This window comes from Gastrolobium bilobum, unplaced genomic scaffold (genome assembly GCF_033153095.1).
Source record: "Gastrolobium bilobum isolate Gb01-03AN ecotype WA unplaced genomic scaffold, APGP_CSIRO_Gbil_v1 utg174275, whole genome shotgun sequence".
Classification (NCBI taxonomy): Eukaryota; Viridiplantae; Streptophyta; class Magnoliopsida; order Fabales; family Fabaceae; genus Gastrolobium; species Gastrolobium bilobum.
Genome location: NW_026899074.1, coordinates 30,830 through 52,294, shown reverse-complemented (window position 1 = coordinate 52,294; position 21,465 = coordinate 30,830). Strand labels below are relative to the sequence as shown.

Genomic DNA, 21,465 nt, shown 5'->3' with positions numbered 1-21,465 from the left:
ATTGGCCTCAACTGATATGGTACGTGGACTTTACAGGTATATTTAAGAAATGCTGGAACACTGGATGTGGAAGGCAAGGAACTGCCATGACTTGTGTATATTTCACGAGAAAAACGTCCTGGCTATCCACACCCCAAGAAAGCTGGTGCCATGAATGCTTTGGTAAGCACACAAACTTGATGTTGGGTTGTTTAATTCCTGCTGTCCTGCAGGACCAGGATATTAGAAACATGCTTATAACTCTTTTCTTGTTCTCTATCATCAAAATGTTCGAGTTTCTGCTGTGCTTACAAATGCACCATTCATGTTGAATTTGGATTGTGATCACTACATCAATAACAGCAAGGCAGTGAGAGAGGCAATGTGCTTTTTAATGGACCCTCAACTTGTACATGAATGATTGATCAAGTAAAAGGAGGAGCCTTGAGAGCTTCTCATACATTTCCTACTGATAGGCATCTCGTTGAGTTATGGGCATCAAATTCTCAAAAGCTACAAAAAACAGCATCCAACCATCATAATGGCTTCAACAGCAAGAAACTTCAGCAAACTACTGGGATTTACTATGAAGACATCACCTTTCGAGATATCTTATTCGATTCAAGCTACAGGGGTGGAGGGATCTTCATTGTTGATTCTGCTAGAATCAGGATTAACAATTGCTTCTTCCTCCATTTCACCACAGAAGGAGTTCTAGTTCAACATGGCCATGAGACATTCATATCAAGCAGTTTCCTTGGGCAACACTCAACAGTTGGTGGAGACATAAGGAGAGGGAGTTCTCAGGATCTGCTATTGATCTTGCTAGCAATGACAATGCAATCACAGATGTTGCAATTTTCTCTGCAGCCATTGGGATTGTTCTTAGGGGACAAGCTAACATGATCACAGGGGTACATTGTTATAACAAAGCAACAGGTTTTGGTGGCATAGGCATTTTGGTCAAGTTACCAGGAAATTCACAAACTAGAATTGACAATTGTTACATGGACTACACAGGTATTGTCATGGAGGATCCTGTTCAAGTTCACATCACTAATGGTTTTTTCTTGGGAGATGCTAATATTGTTTTGAAGTCAATTAAAGGACAACTTTCTGGTCTGAATATAGTTGATAATATGTTCAGTGGAAACCCCAATAATAAGGTTCCAATTGTAACTCTTGATGGACAATTCAGTAACACTGATCAAGTGGTGATTGACAGGAACAATGTGATTGGCATGAGCTTGAGATCAACGGTTGGGAAGTTAACTGTGGCTGGAGATGGCTCAAAGTGGGTGGCTGATTTTTCAAATGTTTTGGTATTCCCTAATCGGATTAGTCATTTTCAATATTCATTTTACTCACAAGAGGAACCCAAGTTTTTGGCACATTCTGTGACCAACGTGTCAAATAATGTTGTAGTTGTGGAAAGTGAGAAACCAGTTAACGCGGTTGTTTCCTTCTATGTTGAACAATAGAGTTTATGAGTTATATGGGTTTTTCTGCTTTGTCTATCTCTGATAAATAAAATTTTGTGATTCATAGTACAAAAAGGAAAATTAGTTTTCACTATTTTTAATGACCTTAACATATGAATGACTTTGCACTTTTTTCTCTTTTATTTTCTCCCAGTTGGATGTAACACCCCGTTCTACAACCGGTTTGTTAACATTGCATTATGATATTAAGCGCAGTTACAATCACATGGGTTCAATTAAAATCCGGTTAAATTTTTCTTTTTAAAACATGCCGAATTTATAATGCCCAATTGCGTGATCATAACCATATTACATTGCGGAATAAAATAAATTAAGCTTAACATCATACTCTTATTATATTAGACCAAAGGTTATTAAATGTCTTCCTCTCTTCATTAGCTACGCGTGGTTTCGAACCGCGCCTCATTTGGAGCCTTGTAGCTCAAGTTATGACAATTATAACAATATATGTTTATATTGGACACAGGCCGCGCGCGCTATCGGGCGCTAAAGCGCCCACCGGCAGAGAGAAAACTCGTTTTTAGCTGCTAAGGGCGCTTAAGCGCGAACCAGGGCGCTTAAGCGCGCTACCTGGGCGCTAAAGCCCCCATTTTGGGCGCTAAAGCCCGCGACGGCAGAAAGCAATGTCTCTCACAGGGGCAGCAGGGCGCTTAAGCGCGCTCCAGGGCGCTTAAGCGCGCTGCCAGGAACTCTACACACGCTCATTTTTCAATTCTAAACCCAGGGGAAGTGAATCCCATTTGACAAGCCTCACATGTCCATGCTTCCAAGCTTATTCCTAGTACTTCTTCAACCTCTCCCCATGGATTAGACTAAAATTGGGCAGCATCTCCTTTATTTTCGCAACGTTTCCCAATTTATCACTAGGTACCTAATTAAGTTTCCAGCACAACAAGTCCAATACATAAAGTGCATACATACACACCAAAGCATACACATACGTATAACAAAGCATTAAACTATTTCATTACATTTATATACACTATCACTACCACTACCCTTTCAGGGCTTGGTGGAACAATCAAGGGAATTACACCCAAGGTCCAAAGGCTTGCCTCAAAGCTTCCGTTCAACCTTTGTTCACCACCAATAGGTTCTACAACCAGTCAACTTTGATTTCAATTTTAACTTGCCGAGTACACACCTACATCAAGGTGTCACAGCATCAATCATGCAATCCAATGAATATTTAGATATCCATCAATACCACAACAACTCTACATTATAACTTAACATGAGCTTACCTATTCCAAAGAGCTAATCAAGCTCCATAGCTTGCTCCAACGGTTGATCACTCACGGTTGGTCCAAATGCCTCAATCCTAGACATCACAAAGGCATAATCAACAACCAACCAAACCATGTATTACAATACTAGAAAATCAACACTTAACATAATTTTTCTAATAAATGGACAATAATTAAATGGTTATCTAATCTCATTCCTACCGTTTATCTCTCATTAGTAACCACATTTACAAAGGACCTAAGCTTAAATCAATCTCCAACACATACAACCCACAAAACACTATTCCTCAAAACCCTAACTCATGAAAATCTCAAAGGATTAAGTGAAAGAGAGTGGAAACTTACCACCAATGGATCACACAACAAGGATTGGTTGCTCCTCAAGCTTCCATGGAAGTAGAAGCCCACAAATCTCTCAACTTTCCATATGGGTCGAAACTTTGGAGAAAGAAATCTCACACCACACTACACCTCACTAAGAACCAAGCTAGGATTCAAGAAGAGAGAAGAATTTGGAGTGGTTTTGGTTGTTGAATCACAAAAAATGATGAAGAATCAAGAGAGCTAGGGTTTCCCTCTTTTCCCTCACTTCTCCTCCTCTCCCTTTCTGTTTTTTTGGTCGACAGTGTATGGGGGGAAATGGGTTTTTGGTTTCTTTTATCACTTAACTTTGGTTAAGTGGAATAAAGTGGGTATTAGCTCATCTATCTATTCAACTCCATTAATTATCAAACTTTACCCAAAAGTCTGGAATATTATTCTAGGAATATTTTCGCTTTTATTTTTATATTTTGGGTACTTTTGGCTACACCCATTTATACCCCTTAATTTTTACTGAGTACACTTTTTACCTCAAAAGTGACCCCAATTCACTTCAATAGGTCCTATACTTAATTTTACTCACTAATACATGCTTAATTATTTGATTACATGTAATTTACTAATTAATTAGGCTAGGGCTATTATATTGGACATGTAAAATTGTATATATTAGAAGGGATGAGTTATTTTACCTACCTTTTTTTCTGCCTATCTTTGCCTATCACTCTAAAACACCGTTAGATCATAATCTTAATTAACATTTATTTTTCTCTCTCCTCTTTAAATTCTGATCTAACGGTGTTTTAAAGTAGTAGACAAAAGTAGGCAGAAAAAAAAGTAGGTAGAATAACGTATCTCATATTAGAAACCATCTTATATTTTAAATATCATTTTATATAGTCGCACCAGTTAAAAGTGGCCTTTCGACCCGAAGGTTAAAAGTTTGATTCTTGAATAAATATTTTTGAGGAAATGGTTAGCCTTTATCTGGATCAAATTGCTAAAGCAACTATTTGAAATAGCATTTTTTGAAAGCCTTTAACATTTTACCACATTTTAATAAAAATTGTGAAATCAATATGTATATTAAAAGACTGATAAATAGATTACCAAAAAAAAAAAAAAAGACTGATAAATGATAATTTGGTATGCTCTTCCTAATTATATCATTCTATTTTATATTAGTCGACATACCCTTTTCCAGGGGAAGAATATCATACATTTTTAGTTAACTATAAAATTGAACTATTTACTTAATTACATATTATCCATGAATTTATTTTAGTGTTTGTCCAAATAATCTTGATTAATCATAAAAATGATACTATTCATTCTTTATATAATTTTTTATCCATTATTTTATTTCACATAACCAGGGGTAGAAAATCCTTAGGAGCAGCATGTGATACTCCTACCTAGTGTTATCAAACTCGATAAATATATTTTTATTATACATAATAAATATAAAATTAGAAATATTTTTGCTAATAATTAGAGTTAGATTAGTAGTAAGTATTAAAAGTTATTTAAAAGGTAAAACAATGAAAAGTCTGCCACCAAGAATTGATAAAGGATGTCCTACCGTGGTTACCCTTGAATTTTGTCCTAATGCATTATATGCATCGCTTGGCATTTTTTTTCTCGGATAATATACTTCCCTAATTTTTTTTCAATAAACACGCAATATGTTTTTTTATATATTTTTGATGACTTTATATTACTTGTGTAAAGGTTTAATTTGAATTTTTTAAAGAAAATTAAAAGCTTCACCGTATTGAAAAAATTACAAAATTATTTAATTTTAATAAATTTGGAAAAAAATTTATATTTTAATATATTAATTTGATTATTTTTTTAATGGTTAATACAATAAAGAATGAATAATCTCATATCTTATTTAAACTTAATTGTGTTTCATGAAAGGTTTCAATTATTTTTATTTTTTTGGTAGTCAGGTTTAAATTATTTATTCATAATTCAACCAGTACAAATTTAACAATGGAGTTGTAAAATACTTAAAGATTGAAGCTTTAATTATTAGATTTGATTTGACTTCAATCTTTTTGGCTTATTTTTAAGATACTATATAGGTATTCGCTTAATAACTTATTATATCTTAAATAGTTTATAATAAATTAATTGTGATGTGAATTGGGGCAAGTTATTAAGGAATTCAGTTTAAATTTCACTTGCTACAATTATGAGAGTTTGGGAGAAATAAATTTAATAAAGCTTTTAATGGATGATTTGAAATTTCTTTATCTAAATCAAATTTATAACCCATTTAACATATAACCCAGTACCCACATCAAGATATTTGACATTTAAACAAAAAATTGAAAGTATTTCAAAAAAATTTGATTATCATGTTTTTTATCGTAAACTTTCCTTTATTTATTATATTGATTTAATTATAGTTGTTTATTGATCATTAAGATATTACGTAATCAATTAATCTTATTTTTTTATTTTATTTTTATCTTTTGGCACTTTTCTTGACTTTAGCTTTATCTTAATTTTAGGATATTTTTATCATTAACTTTATCTTTAATCTTATTTTTATTTTTTGGAAAAGGTCAAACAATGTAGAATCTGCAACCGATAGTTGATAAAGGATGTTTTATTAATGGTTGCCCTTGGATTTGAATATGTTTTGAATTTAATTAATTGATGAGTTTTTTATAATAATTTATCCTTTATTTATTATATTAATTTTATTGCAATCAATTATTAATCTTTAGAATTTTATACTCTAATTGATTGTAATTTTTTTTTCTTTTCTTTAATCAGTTAATCTTATCTTTTCTTAACTTTATTTTTTTTTATCTTTTGAAATGTTGCTTAATTTTAGGGAAAAAAGCTATCATCATTTATTTATAACTTAGTTTTATCTTAATTGTTGGTTATTTTTATCTTTAACTTTATCTTCAGCCATATTAATTTCAATAAAAAAAATATCAAACAACGTGGTCCTTAAATCAAAAAAATATGAGGATGTTTTTAGTTATATATTTAAACAATTTAAAATATCCTGAAAGATCATCTTTTAAGAATAGTTTTTATATTTCTGTATTTGTGATTTGTTTCTTTTTTTAAATCTTTTTAATATCTTATAAAATCTTGTATATTGATTGTTAGTATTTCCTTGCACGTTATAAATAGGATTGACTTGATCGGTGGGGGTATGCATGAATGAATCCTTGTTCTTCTTCTTCCATCTATTTTTCTTTCTGTTAAAAAATATGGAGCACAGTCTTCTCCGGAGCAATCGACAACATTATAAACTTCAGCAGCGAAAGCAGAGTTCAATCGGAGCGTTCGCAAAGGTGAGACGTGGTCCTCGTTGCGGCTTTCTTGAGTCGTCTTCCAATGATGGCAGCATCGAAGCGTTCGCAGAGGTGAGACGTGGTCCTCGTTTCGGCTTTCTTGAGTCATCTTCCAATGATGGCAGTACCAGCACTGAGACAACCTGTCATCTTAAGTCACCCAAGGTTCCTCAGGTCTTTGATTATTTTGTGGTCATAGACTTTGAGGCTACTTGTGACAAGGATAAAACACCTCACCCTCAAGAGATAATTGAGTTTCCATCAGTCATAGTGAGTGGTGTCACTGGTCAAATAGAAGCATGCTTTCGGACATTTGTGAGACCTACACATAATCAGATTTTGACTGATTTCTGCAAAGATTTGACCGGTATACAACAACATCAGGTTGACAGTGGAGTTACGTTGTTTGAGGCTCTACTCATGCATGATGAATGGCTTGAAACCAGTGGAATAAAGAACTCCAACTTTGCTGTTGTCACATGGTCTAACTGTGATTGTGAAGTAATGCTTGAATCTGAATGCAAATTCAAGAAGATACCAAAGCCTGCTTATTTCAACTGGTGGATCAACTTAAGGGTTCCTTTCCATGAGGTATTTGGTGATATGAGGTGCAATCTAAAGAAGGCTGTTGAGATATCTGGATTGGAATGGGAGGGTCGTGCTCATTCTGGACTTGACGATGCCAAAAATACTGCTCGATTGCTGGCATTGATCATGCACAAGGGTTATAAATTTTCCATTACCAATTCTTTGCCGTGGAACCAATCTGAAGAACAAGCAAGAGTTTTTCCTGAATGTCCTGTAATTATTACCCCGATGGTTCAGCAGTATCACCCTTATCTTCACTATGGGGTTATGATGAATACCCCTGTTGCTCTGCTCACTCCAATTATTAGATTTTGATTATCATGATTTGCCTTGTAATCTTGGATCTCATATTTTGAAATATATTGTAAATATTGTGATCCATTGTGATTTGCATTGTAATCTTGGATCTCATATTTTGAAATATACTATAAATATTGTGATCCATTGTGATTTGCCTTATATAATAAATCTTGCATATTATCATATTGAAATCACCGTTGACTAGCTGTAAGTATTCTCCCCTACAGCTCTTTCCTATGGATTGAAAAAGTCTTAGTCTATATATATGAGAATGCATTTTCGCCGAGTATGCCATATATCAAATTCAAGATGATCTACAAATATTTGTTCAAAAAGCTCGTTCTTAAAATTTTCACCCCAATTTGAAGGGAATACTAATCTGAATGCTGTGAAATTTTGACCCTAAAATTAATATCAATTTAGAAGGTATACTGTAAAGGGACAATTTGCCTCTCTTTTTCTGGCAAAAATTGTTCATTTGAGACCAAAACATTTTTGGGGTTTACTTCCCTCATGTTACCGGAAAAAAGCAACATTTCCTATAGACTCATGAGTTTGGTGGTGCCCACAATTTTTTTTTTTTTTTAAAAAAGAAGGGCTCAAAAATCGAAGTATCACTAGGAAAATGATTTTCTTTTCCTATAACATAACATATAAATTTCCCAACATTTTTACCTTATATTGTTTAACTTCGGAGTAGAAAATTCAAAAAAGATAACAACAATATATATATATATATATAAAAAGAAATGTTACTAATTGTTAAATGAAAGATCACACCACAAAAAAAAAGAGCAATCATAATCACATGTCCTTTTAGAGGCACAACTCCACAACTTATAATAAGCAAACCATGCATTAATCCTCCAGAACCTGCTGCAGCAGGTTTCAATTCAATGGTTCTTTTGGCAGCCATTGTGTGTGCTCTTGGCCTCAACACAAGGTTACAATGTGTTTTCCAATATGCTAACCGTGTCTTTACACAGCCTCAACGATCCAAACAATAAAGGTGTGTGGGATGGTTAGAATTTAGAAAAGCAGAAGAAAGAGGTGATTTGTTTTGGGATAGAGTTGTAATTTGCAATTCATTCACCAAACCAGTCAATTTTAATTCTGAGGAATTAGATTGCCCTAATTTTTTCTCAGTGCAGAAAAAGGGTTTCCATCTTGTCTTTCTTCAATTTCAATGTTGGCCAATACGAACAGAGGAGGCTCCTTCTACGGTAATGCTGCCCATTACCGATCAAGGTATCTATCTTCTTCAGTTCATTCTTGTTTACAAAGATTATCAATTGAATGAATGTGATAATTAATCATATTGGTCCATACACGTCACATCATACATACAATTGCATATTAGTCCATACACTAATCAAACAATTTTATGTCCATACACTAATCATACATTTTAGCCTTCAATAGTCTTTCTTGACAGTTTGGTGCACACTCTTACATCCACACACATGACTCTGATGTTTTACTCTCAACCCATCATTTGTTATAAACCCTCTTCTCCTATACTCTTCCCATCTGCTCTGTAAACAAGAATGATGACTACCTGTAAGTGATCTCTATTGAACAAAGAAGATGGAAAAGAAGACCAAGGTGAAGATGATGACTACCTGTAAGTGATCTCTTGCATTGCACTTTGAAGGAACCACCTATCATAACAGCAAACACTGTTCTGTCAATCCTTCTTGTTGACTATCCAGTTGAGAAGGTATGCTGCTATGCATCAGATGATGGTGCATCTATGCTTTTGTTTGATTCATTGGCAGAAACTACTGAATTTGACAGAAGATGGGTTCCATTTTGCAAAAAGTTCAATATAGAACCAAGGGCTCCTGAGTTCTATTTTTCTCAGAAAATTGATTACTTGAAGGATAAGGTGCATCCCACATTTGTGAATGGACGAAGGACTATGAAGGTGTGATACATTAGATAGGACAAGAAACATGATCTTTATGTTTTTGTTTTTCTTGTCTTAATATCTATTCTGACATATGGTAATTATTGTGTATTTGCTTCATTGCAAACAGAATATGAAGAATTTAAAGTTAAAATTAATGCTTTGGTGGCAAAGGCACTGAAGAAACCAGCGGAGGGGTGGGTGATGCAGGATGGAACTCCATGGCCAGGTAACAACACTCGTGTCATCCAGGAATTATTCAGGTTTGGCTATTGTATTCTCCAGTTAGTTCTTCTTTTATATACTTAACACTATCTTATCATTAAGGAAACAAACAAAACAGAATAGAAACACCTTGCATTTATGGAATGTGAATAGCAATTGCATTAGGCACCCTCCCCCTTGGTTCTAACTTCTAAGGGAATAGGGGAAAGGAAAATGTGGTGTCCATTCGTTACAATTGTTCTTCAATTTGTCAGTGATAAATTTGTTCCCTTTTGACTGAAAAGTCACAAGGTGTGAATCTGAGAAACATCCTCATTGCAAATATAGGAGGATAAGATACAAGGATTTTCCTCATCTCTGCCCTCATTAGTCGGAGATTGGTTTTTTTGGTCAGGATGATGTTAGTAATCCATAAACTACATTTTCTTATTCGAAAATCAAGTTAGTGTCAATAAAATGAAGAAATTAGTGTGAGGAATAATTGGCCTCAACTGATATGGTACGTGGACTTTACAGGTATATTTAAGAAATGCTGGAACACTGTGTAACAGCCCGTTACGTACCGGTATTGTTAACATTAATTATGATATTAAGCGCAGTTACAATCACGGCAGTTCATTTATAAAATGCGAATAAATTTTTTCCGATTATTACGCGAGCATTTAAAACATAAAAAGGCGTAATAATTAAAAGCTGTGACCGTAACCGTAAACTCTTGCGGAAGACTTATTTAAACTATTTTTATCACTTACGTTACTTATTATAAGTTACTAAGGAGTTCCCATAAACTCACTTAGCCAATTTCCAACTTTACGTTTTTTTCCAATTCGAACATGTTTCACTCTAAGTTTTTCTTCGACCAAACCGATCGCAACCAACCCTTCTTCTCAGATTATATTTTTGTATTACTTAATTCTCTTTCTAACAAGCTATCATACGCTCAATACGGAGCTCATTTGCTCCGGTTATCGCCGTTTGAAGTGGGATAAGCAATTAGCCCAAACAACCCCAAAAACAGCTCCAAACCACTCACATTGCTCGAATTACTGCACTCAATCTACTCAACCATTTGCTCTCAAATTTTTATCCTACAAACTAGACATCTCAAACTTCATTTTGATATATCACACGCTTAATTTGGCGGGGAAACGAAGCGGGAATTAATTTCCCAAATCCGGTCCAGAATCTGCCTCAGGTGCAGGGGCACATGGGCAGTCCGTGTTTCTCTATTTTTTTCAGGCTGAAGATCAACCCAGATTTTTCTTAAATTTTGAAACAAGGTAGAGGACATCTCAACCTTCAAAATGGCGTATGGCACGTCCCTAGGGGACCTCTATGGAGGGAGATATGCTCTCCCGAAGTTCGCCTAAAATCTGTCAATTCTACAGAAAATTCGCCAGAGTTTCCTTTGTTTTTCCAATAATCCCAAATTTGTAAAAGATCATTTAAACCTCAAATTTACCTAATAAACACATGATAATACAGTAATAATCCAATGGGTGGCACACACAAGGACCAACAACACCTTGGGGCACTTACAACCCAATCCAGTTTATAGTTATTAAACATAGAGTCCATATTAATCATTCTTAAGTAGTTGCAATCACTAACACCTTTTTCATGCATATTTCCATCATACATATTATCATAACCTAAAATAGGCCTAAGGCCCTTCCATCATAAATAGACATGCATCAATACTATTACAATATGGCTTTACAAATCACAACTTGAAACTAAAACTTCAAATTACATTCTTCTAAAATTACATCTTAAATTTAAAAGACAACATAACCAAATACATCACTACTAGGCTTAGGCAAAATGGCATAATTGCCGTGATTGTAACTGCGCTTAATATCATAATTAATGTTAACAATACCGGTACGTAACGGGCTGTTACATTTTATGGTATCAGAGCAGTTTTGTTAGGGAACTCTGATAATGTATATATAGTTGTGTTGTGTGTTGCATAGTTGTATGTAGATTCTTATCGATTACTGCATATGTGATTCCTTAGTGTGGGTCTGATCAACCCATTCCTTTGTGTTACATGCGTAGTCATCGTAAGAAGCCTACGTGGCAACTGTGGAGCACCAAATGTAAGTCCTTAGCCTGATGTTGTGGATGCAGTGTTTACTGCTTCATGGACAAGAGATGGCAGTAAGTAAAATATGAATATTATAGGACTTAAGGGAAACATACTTAAATGTTTTGTCTGACCTTGTAGATGAAATTTATAAAGCTGGATTGTAAGTGAAAGTTGTAAACAAATCTATGATATGTACGGTATTGCATGGATGAACCTTGTAGTACCATGAATAATAGAGATATATAATTGAGATGAGTCCATAGTATGGAAAAGGTATTGGTGAAGCTTCCAAGTATGTGTGTAGTATAGTGTGTACAATAGATTTGGTGAATATACTTCATCAAGGTGAGAGGTTTAGAACCTGTTGGATTGTTGAAAATGGTGAACAGGTATGCTCAGGTATGAGTGTGAATATTCTATGTCTGATTAGAAGTTATAAGTCCCTGAAGGATGATGTACACTTAAACAAATTGAGATGGTTCATGCAGAGAAATAAATAGAATAATTGATGATTAATCCTATGGGATTGGACCACTTGAAATTATAATGTTGGTCAATTGTTAAATTGAGATATATTGAAATATGGGATTTAAACCCATAAGGAGGTAGTGCTGATTAAACATAGGCGAGATGAATTAATTATGTATTATATGTATAAGGAAGAAGTTGAGAGAATCGCCATGGATGGCATTGAACAAGGTTCATTGAGAGTATGATTGTCCGTAACGGAATAATGGTTTAGCTTGACCGATATGCCATGAAGGAAACAAATATGACTATATGTGTGCGTTAATGTGTGGAATTCTCCTTGGAAATGGCTACTATGTAGAGATTCAGGTGTTATGAAGCATAAGAGGATTGATCCATGATGGAGGTCCCTTGGAAATCTCAAAGAATAAATATCGTAATTTAAAATGGCCTAGTTACTTGTGGATGTTGTAATGCATTATGAATAATACCTAATGGCCTGATGGTCAGTATACCTATTCTGATGAATAAACGGATAATAATCCAGTGATGGCCTAAGTGCCAGTATACATATATATGTATGTACACCTTGTGGGCCTGAGCGCCTAATTATCCGTGTTGAGGTAAATTATTAAAAATTTTGTAAAAGGACAATGAGGCCGAATGAAATCCCCGATGATGGGAAGTATCTGAAGAGATTGTATGATTAGAGAATGAGCTAATGTACAACCTGATGGGAAATCATGTGATTAGTGTATGAACTAAGTTACAATAAAGTGTGGAATTATGTGTTTAGCAAAAGAGCTAATGTGTAATGTCAAAACAAAAATGATAAGATTAGTTAATGAGTTGAGGTATAAGTGTTAGTGCAAGGATTGATATAATTTTCCAGTGCACGGATTGAGGTGAAATTAGTCTTTTGTGATAGGACGAATATGTTTAGAAGATCCCTGTGTGATGGGAAGTATATGTGAGATGTGTACAGAACTTTGAGAAAATTCTGGATTCACGGAATAGAGATTATGTATGAACTATGCCAATTGAATAGTCAAAGTAAGAGAGAAAATAATCTGTGAGAAGAATAAGCAAGGAAGAGATAATGGACTATGGATTTGAACGGTAACATGACAGAAAAAACTATTAAAAGTTAGAAAACGTGTACGAAATTACGAAGAGAATGTGAATTATGATAATAGTGACTTATGTGTAAACTATCAGTGAGAAGAATGAAATGAGATAGTAAGACGAATTGACTTATATGTAACAGGGTATATTATACCACTACTGCTATGATTATGGGGATAGCCCCATGTGAATATACCAAAGATATTTTGCTGTTATATATACAGAGGTGAGACAGACACCAAATGGACTGGGTCCATGTGTGATCTGGAGTGTACGTAGTACCAGTTTTGCCGTTATATACGGATATGTTATAAGTATGAACTCCTCTGTGCACTGGGTGCACGTTATGAGACTTGATATTACCATCTCTGTGCGGCCTATGTGCCCGGAGTGTGTAGCCATCTCCGTGTGGATTATGTTCCCGGAGACTATTATTATGTTATATGAGTTATATGAGATAAGGAAGTATCCCGCAGTGATGAGACTGCTATTATAGTTGAGTTGGTCTACATAAGTGCTCAAATAAGAAACGTTGGGAATACTATTAGAACACAGTCAGCAGGTGGTAGTTATCATTACTGCAAGGATCATATGGGTGGATTCTCTGATCGGTGGGTCATTACATCTGGGGCCCTGAGGACAGCAAGAGCTCGAGCGGTTAAAACCTGTGAATGTTGTTACCCACTGTATCGAGAGAGTTCTTCCATGTGATTAACGCAAAAATGAGGTCAGATGTTTGTAAATGAACAAAATACGTCAGATTTGGATATAAGAGGTGAGGCATAGTGTGTAAGAATTTAGAAGTGTGATAGTGAAGCACTATTGTGGGTGTAAAGTAAGTTTGATGAAATAATTTCGGCTCCAAGTGAGGTAATAAGTTTGTTGGAATCCTCGCCTTATGATAAAAGAGATAATAATGTGATTTAATGTTGACAGATGGAGTAAGTGTCCTTCTAAGAAGGCTGGTGATGATCAAGAGTTCAGGTTAAAACGGTGAATTATTAACCCTTAGAAAAGGTAAATTGTGATGGAATCAAGCACGAATGTGTATATATAGTTGGAAACTGGAATTGTAATTGGTTACCAAAAAAATTTGATAGCCTGACTTACGGGTGGAGTAGATTGAGAAGTGTTATATATAATCGCATATGCCACTTATCGTGGAAAGTGTGTGGAAAATGAACAATGTTGATGTTGTTTTGGTTAATTATTAATGAGGTAGGACTGAGTGCGGTGGTAGCTTGGAATATTCTGAGAGATTGAGATACCAATCGGTGGGGAATTGTATAAGTGGTGGCAATGATGGATTTAGTTTTATGTGACTTGATAATCAAGTTTCAAAGATTCCTATAGGATGAGACTTGCATGTGAGAGACATGACATTTTTAGTGGTCCATCAGTTAATAGTGAAATGGGTGTGGAAAAATGATTCGTCCCAAGGTATTTGGTGAAAGTTGGTAAAACTGTAAGGTGATATTACATTGAGTTTGACATCCAGGATTAAATGACGATGATTACGAAGAAGTGGTATAAATAAGTGGAACAAATGGTTAAGTTGTAACACCGGAGTGGAATGAAAGTTGAAAATAGTTAGTGGGAGAAAATATTAAGCACGAGGCCTTCATGTGAAGGTCATTAATGAGTGTTGTGTTTAGACTATGAGAGGTCTAAGTATGGAGTTGAGCTGATTGAGTTGGTAAAATTGAGATGGTTAAGTTAATAAAGAGTTTAACAATGAGTGTAAATTATGAACATGATTTTGTGGATGGAAAAGAAAATTCGGGAGTGTGTTTGTGGTTGAAGGGCCTTATAGGGCTAATCGAAAATATAAACTATGATGAGTATTGTTAGTTTCGTATCACAGAGAGAAAGATATAGTTGTGAGTACCTAAAAAGAGGTGAAGGCACGTGACAAGGAAAAGTAAAGTATATGAGTATAGAATTTAATGTGAATCGGAATTGTAGGACACGACAAAGTGCCTTTGAAACTAGAAAGCATGTGGTTGGGTGAAAGCCAAGAAAACAACGAAATGATAAGAGTAGTGACAGTAATGGAAAGAAATGGTTGTTGGGGTATTGTCAAAACAGTGAGGACCGCGAAAAAAGTTAAGTACTAAAGAACGTGAGTTGGAAATACTTCAGGAATAACTAGTGAATGTGCATGAAAGCGGTTAGATGCTTTTGAGAACGACCATAGGTCAGAAAGATGGATAAAAATGAGAATGAGGTAAATTGATACTGACAAATCCGTAATATTGTTATATTATTACCTACAAATCAGCGAAAGGGTAACGGGAGACCAGAGAAAGTGTAAAGTATTGTGAATTAAAAGGTCACAGAACCATGAGAGACAAGTGATTGTGAAGGATCAAAGGATAATAAGTATCATAAAAAGGAGATCATGCTTGTGATAAAAGTAATGTGGTAAAGGAACACACTTGAGGATGCTACTTGGGAGCGGGAGGATGAGATTCTCCGACTGTGTCCTGAGTTAGCGGATGAGTATGATTTAATTTTGCGGACAAAATTCTAAAAAGTTTGGGTGAATATAACACCTCACAATTTTAAATCAAGTAATTAAAATATTAAGTGAGCAATCAAGTGATGGATTAGTGAAAATCCTAAAGATTAGGCCAAAATACAAAGAAAGGGCAAAACGGTAATTAGCCAACACGCAACCCTAGGAAGATAAAAATTGAGTAGAAGGTCTCAGATGGTAAAAATAACCCTGGAAATGGGTTCAGAACGAAAAATTGAGTGGACAGGCAAGTTTCAGAAAAATCAGTGAATAGTGTTTTTCGCGGGTAAAAATACCGCGGTACGATTGCACCGTAAAACGTGCCGATTGAGTTTTGAGCTCTAGGTTTCAAATATGAGTTGTAAATGGTTTTTTGAGTTAGGAAATATGATTTTGATGAAATTTGATGGAATTGAGTCATTTTGGGAAAAATTGATGAATAGTGATTTTCCGGTGTAAAAATACTGCGGTATAATTGTACCGATAAGCGTGAAAATTTTATCAGTATTTTTGGGAAACAAAAATATGACATGAACAAGAAAAATACGTAGGTCATGAATTTGTGGTTGAAATTAGGTGATTGATTAAAGTTAAAATGCGTGTGGGACCCGCCTGTGACTTAAGTGAGTCAAACTCACCTTTTTTTCACACTTTCTCTCTCCTCCCTCTCTTCTCTCCCGCGTGCAGCAGCCCCTCCATGGCCAAGAATTTCTCAAGCTTTCTTTCTTCCATAACTTGGTCAAATCTCCACCGAATCCAACGATTTTTGTCTTGAAACTTGTTGGAAAACACCTCCTAAACACATTGGTACCACTCTTGAGCCTTGAAATCGCGTGTGTGAGGAGATCTTGGCCATTTACAGCTGCGGTTTTGGTGAGGAATTTTGTGTTCTTGGAGCTTTTAAATGCTCCAATGGTGGAGTATGCTTAGGAGGAGTCTTATACCTTCCAATTGGGTGAGTGTTCTTGCATTTTAAACGGTTGATTGTGATGAATTGATTTTGTGACCTAAAGCTTTGATTGATGATATGTTGTGTTAGAGAGCTCAATTTGAAAATGTGTATTAGATGATAATGTGTTAGAATGATGTATTAAAGCTAGAAATGCGATGAAATTTATTGGTGAAAATTGATGAATTTAACTTAGAAAAATTTGATGATCATGATTTTGGACTTGTGAATTTTGGTGTTGAGACTTGTTTGATAAATTGTGGCATGATGATATGATGATATAATAGGTTATATGAGGGTTGGAATGATTAAAATTGAATGGAAATCCCTTGGAATGTCATAGGGCAAGATTCGAACCTTTGAGGAAAAATTGAGGAATTGATGTTGAAAAATGAATTGGATGATGATTTGTGTAGTTATATAGTGCTTAGATGGGTTGTGTTGTGATTGGCAAGTGTTTGAATCAATGGGAAAATTAAATTGTGTTTAGAGACCTAAATGAGCCCAAAGCGAAATATTTAGCGAAACGATGCTTAAAAGACGTAAAACAGCGAAACGACATTTGAAATGGCTTTATGGCAACCCAAGGATGGGTATTAAAATGAGAAAGAAAATTTAGAAAAATAAATCCCCAAATAACACATAGATGGCCGAACCTTCAAGGAGGAAGGAGGGATTTTGCGGTTTTCGCGTTCTGATGTAATTCGACGCGAAAATGACGAAACGACACTTGAATTGGCCTCTTGACAACTTAATGAGGCATAATAAAATGGGAAAGAAAATTTAGAAAAATAAATCTCAAATTAACACTCATTTGGCCGAACCATCAAGGGTGGATGGGGAGATTTTGTGATTTTTGACGTTTTGACGTTATTTGACGCGTACTGATGGTTGTATGTGATTTTATAGGTTGCCGTACATCGACTTGAATCCCGAATCTTGATTCAGTGAGTTGCCATTGGTCTTGGACCAAGTGGATTGAGGTAAGTAATTGGTTCAATGCATGTATAATTATAAATTAACATGTATTGGTTGAACTGAGAGTGATTGGGAATGTCCTCTGTGTAGGCATTCCGCTGTGTACCGAGTTGAGGGATAAGCTGCTGCGGAGCTTGTGGAAACACGATTTAAGGTAACCTCTTGGTACTGGGGCTTGTTCCCCTTTTCTGTTCCACCTTGCCAGTTGATGGCAACGGTAGGAAGTGTGTATGAATAGTATAGAACACATGAGCATGCATGCATTATTGCTATGGGTACTGCAGTACCGAGTCTCTGGCCAGTAGACAGTTTTATTAGCCTTCGGGCATTTTCGGACTTCCGCTGGATAGGTCTCCAGGAGGGAGTTCCAGTTGACTGCGTGTCATGGTGTGTGATCCGGGTAGGAGCACACTAGGAATGTCTTTGGCGTTTTGGTTGGTTTGGGCATCATGGTTGTGGTTTCTGTGAACACACCTTGGATGATACCTATAGGCTTATATATGCCGAGGGCGTACGTGGAATTGGGGTTACCATCCCGTATCGTCGTATTTTGTTTTCTTTATATTCCTCATTCTCTAAATCCCTTGCTATATCCCGTTTTCAAAGTGGTTGTTGTATTCTATTGATATGCATCGAAGTGAACCATTGGGTGGAGTTTTCTCCAGAACCTCTTGGTTACTGAGATATATTCGTATATCTCACCCCGTCTCGGGGCATTTATTTCAGGAGGTAGCAGTGGAGCAGGAGCCTCGGGCAAGAGGCCCGCAGAGTGAGCGCTGGAGCGCTTCATATTTTGCATTTTGTTGGCCGTGTGGCCTAGGCTAGACTTAGGGCATGAACATGTCATTTGTATTTATTAGTAGCTTCATTAGCATCTTGTTCATGTCATATTTTTGTTTCCCAAAAATACTGATAAAATTTTCACGCTTATCGGTACAATTATACCGCAGTATTTTTACACCGGAAAATCACTATTCATCAATTTTTCCCAAAATGACTCAATTCCATCAAATTTCATCAAAATCATATTTCCTAACTCAAAAAACCATTTACAACTCATATTTGAAACCTAGAGCTCAAAACTCAATCGGCACATTTTACGGTGCAATCGTACCGCGATATTTTTACCCGCGAAAAACACTATTCACTGATTTTTCTGAAACTTGCCTGTCCACTCAATTTTTCGTTCTGAACCCATTTCCAGGGTTATTTTTACCATCTGAGACCTTCTACTCAATTTTTATCTTCCTAGGGTTGCGTGTTGGCTAATTACCGTTTTGCCCTTTCTTTGTATTTTGGCCTAATCTTTAGGATTTTCACTAATCCATCACTTGATTGCTCACTTAATATTTTAATTACTTGATTTAAAATTGTGAGGTGTTATACACTGGATGTGGAAGGCAAGGAACTGCCATGACTTGTGTATATTTCACGAGAAAAACGTCCTGGCTATCCACACCCCAAGAAAGCTGGTGCCATGAATGCTTTGGTAAGCACACAAACTTGATGTTGGGTTGTTTAATTCCTGCTGTCCTGCAGGACCAGGATATTAGAAACATGCTTATAACTCTTTTCTTGTTGTCTATCATCAAAATGTTCGAGTTTCTGCTGTGCTTACAAATGCACCATTCATGTTGAATTTGGATTGTGATCAACATCAATAACAGCAAGGCAGTGAGTGAGGCAATGTGCTTTTTAATAGACCCCCAACTTGTACATGAATGATTGATCAAGTAAAAGGAGGAGCCTTGAGAGCTTCTCATACATTTCCTACTGATAGGCATCTCGTTGAGTTATGGGCATCAAATTCTCAAAAGCTACAAAAAACAGCATCCAACCATCATAATGGCTTCAACAGCAAGAAACTTCAGCAAACTACTGGGATTTACTATGAAGACATCACCTTTCGAGATATCTTATTCGATTCAAGCTACAGGGGTGGAGGGATCTTCATTGTTGATTCTGCTAGAATCAGGATTAACAATTGCTTCTTCCTCCATTTCACCACAGAAGGAGTTCTAGTTCAACATGGCCATGAGACATTCATATCAAGCAGTTTCCTTGGGCAACACTCAACAGTTGGTGGAGACATAAGGAGAGGGAGTTCTCAGGAACTGCTATTGATCTTGCTAGCAATGACAATGCAATCACAGATGTTGCAATTTTCTCTGCAGCCATTGGGATTGTTCTTAGGGGACAAGTTAACATGATCACAGGGGTACATTGTTATAACAAAGCAACAGGTTTTGGTGGCATAGGCATTTTGGTCAAGTTACCAGGAAATTCACAAACTAGAATTGACAATTGTTACATGGACTACACAGGTATTGTCATGGAGGATCCTGTTCAAGTTCACATCACTAATGGTTTTTTCTTGGGAGATGCTAATATTGTTTTGAAGTCAATTAAAGGACAACTTTCTGGTCTGAATATAGTTGATAATATGTTCAGTGGAAACCCCAATAATAAGGTTCCAATTGTAACTCTTGATGGACAATTCAGTAACACTGATCAAGTGGTGATTGACAGGAACAATGTGATTGGCATGAGCTTGAGATCAACGGTTGGGAAGTTAACTGTGGCTGGAGATGGCTCAAAGTGGGTGGCTGATTTTTCAAATGTTTTGGTATTCCCTAATCGGATTAGTCATTTTCAATATTCATTTTACTCACAAGAGGAACCCAAGTTTTTGGCACATTCTGTGACCAACGTGTCAAATAATGTTGTAGTTGTGGAAAGTGAGAAACCAGTTAACGCGGTTGTTTCCTTCTATGTTGAACAATAGAGTTTATGAGTTATATGGGTTTTTCTGCTTTGTCTATCTCTGATAAATAAAATTTTGTGATTCATAGTACAAAAAGGAAAATTAGTTTTCACTATTTTTAATGACCTTAACATATGAATGACTTTGCACTTTTTTCTCTTTTATTTTCTCCCAGTTGGATGTAACACCCCGTTCTACAACCGGTTTGTTAACATCGCATTATGATATTAAGCGCAGTTACAATCACATGGGTTCAATTAAAATCCGGTTAAATTTTTCTTTTTAAAACATGCCGAATTTATAATGCCCAATTGCGTGATCATAACCATATTACATTGCGGAATAAAATAAATTAAGCTTAACATCATACTCTTATTATATTAGACCAAAGGTTATTAAATGTCTTCCTCTCTTCATTAGCTACGCGTGGTTTCGAACCGCGCCTCATTTGGAGCTCTGTAGCTCAAGTTATGACAATTATAACAATACATGTTTATATTGGACACAGGCCGCGCGCGCTATCGGGCGCTAAAGCGCCCCGGCCGGCAGAGAGAAAACTCGTTTTTAGCTGCTAAGGGCGCTTAAGCGCGAACCAGGGCGCTTAAGCGCGCTACCTGGGCGCTAAAGCCCCCATTTTGGGCGCTAAAGCCCGCGACGGCAGAAACCAATGTCTCTCACAGGGGCAGCAGGGCGCTTAAGCGCGCTCTAGGGCGCTTAAGCGCGCTGCCAGGAACTCTACACACGCTCATTTTTCAATTCTAAACCCAGGGGAAGTGAATCCCATTTGACAAGCCTCACATGTCCATGCTTCCAAGCTTATTCCTAGTACTTCTTCAACCTCTCCCCATGGATTAGACTAAAATTGGGCAGCATCTCCTTTATTTTCGCAACGTAAGTGCATACATACATTTAACTTAAAGTAAGCATCATTTACAACATATCTTCATTACAAATCAGGGAACTTAGCTTACAAATTACTATGATCATCCCCTTGGCTCCCATCCACAAAAGAGATAACCAAAGGCATGAGCATAGACTAAGTCCATTCAAATAAAACAGGATATACATCTATCAATGAACAATCCTATACATGTAAACTACAAAATAACATGTATAATCTCAAAAGACAGCATCTTCATGTATCACTACTAATCCAAATAAGGCCACTTGCCAC

The 21,465-nt window shown here is 36.0% G+C and overlaps 2 pseudogenes; both read left to right on the top strand.

Annotated features, from left to right (window-relative positions):
* Window positions 1-372: 372 nt before the first annotated feature.
* Window positions 373-1,464, top strand: LOC133286992 (polygalacturonase QRT3-like; annotated as a pseudogene).
* A 17,784-nt stretch (window positions 1,465-19,248) lies between these two features.
* Window positions 19,249-20,316, top strand: LOC133286993 (polygalacturonase QRT3-like; annotated as a pseudogene).
* The last annotated feature ends 1,149 nt before the right edge of the window (window positions 20,317-21,465 follow it).